Below are 1,565 nucleotides of genomic sequence, written 5' to 3' on the forward strand. Positions count from 1 at the left end.
CACCCCGAAATAAGGGAATTAAAAAGTTTTTGAAATAAAAAAACTTTTTTAACTTTTTACCTGATTTAAAAAAAAAAAAAAAAATGTCGTTAAAAGTCAAAGATTAAAAATTTAACTTTTTGTCATCATTTCAATGAAAAACGAAAAAAATAAATAATTAAATAAAATAAATTTATAATTTTTTTTTTTTTTTAAATTTTGACTTTTCCATTAATTACGAATTATTTAATTATTAACCTTATTTTATATAATTAATTATTTAATTAATTAATTAATTTACCACTAAAAAAAAACAAACGATGATAAAAAAAAGAAAATGAAATGGGAAAAACTTTAAATAAAATTTTTTTACTCTATGACGATGCAACGAGACGACTATAAATTGTTTTTTTTTTTTTTTTATTAAAACTGAACGCGCTCACACATCGACCCAATACGAAAAAAAAAAAAAAAACAAAAGTTTTATAATAAATTTCTTTTAGTTTTGTTTGCCGTGTAAAAAAAAAAAAAATTTATTATTTTAATTTTGAACTTTTTTTTTTTTTTTACCGATTTGGCTGGTTTAACGTGGAAGAAAAAAACTCCATAAATAATTTAACTATTATTATTATTATTTTTTTTTTTTCTTCAAATGTGAAAAAAAAAATGTTTTACCTGAATCGTATCTCCTTCGTTTTCTACCATTTTCATCTAATTCATCTTGAAAATTAGCTGAAACAACAACAATTTGTGTCGAATCCGAATTTATTCTTCCTTCTTCATCTATTATCATTTCACTTGTTTTATGATAAATGTTATGAATCGTTGCTGAGCATCTGCATTAAATTTATTATCATTATTATTATTAATTAATGTACATATATATATTTGTCTCTTTTAATAATTAATTAAAGAACAAAAAAAAAAAAGAAGGAGAAAAAGGAGGGGAAAAAAAACCAAAAACCGCCGGTTAATTAAGAGAAGACAAATTACTTTTAACTACGTTATTAATTATTATTATATATATATATTTTTAATTTAAATCCCAAGAGTATAATTTCACTTACGTACGTTCTAGTTACGCCACTGAAATATTTTCAACGATAATTAAACAACAATGTTTCAAGCGCGCGCGAAAAAAAAAATTATTTATTTATTTATCGACTAATTAATTTAAGTAATTTTTTATTTTTTTAAGTCGTTGTTTTGATTAACGTAGTCGTTCGTAATTTTTTTATTTCGAATGATTTCCGCTATGAAAAAAAAGAGGAAATTTGTAAAGGAAGTAAAAAAAAACGCGTTCGAGTTTTCGAACGAAAAGAAAAAAAAAATATATATATATACATATATGAGAAAGAAATAAAGAAATAAAGGAAGGAAGAAAGAAAGACTAAGATAGAAAGATAAAAAGAGAGAGAGAGAGAGTTATAAAGGCATTCAACCAACCGGAAACAGCAATAAGTTCAATTCAAAAGGATTTATTCACGTTATATTATTATTATATAATTCAAGTTATGAAGTTTTATTAAAATTAAAACTGAATTAACTATTATGCACAAACCGACCGTAAATGTTACACAAACGAT

The sequence above is a fragment of the Pediculus humanus genome, genomic scaffold (genome assembly GCF_000006295.1).
Source record: "Pediculus humanus corporis 1103172107751 genomic scaffold, whole genome shotgun sequence".
In the NCBI taxonomy this organism is placed as follows: Eukaryota; Metazoa; Arthropoda; class Insecta; order Psocodea; family Pediculidae; genus Pediculus; species Pediculus humanus.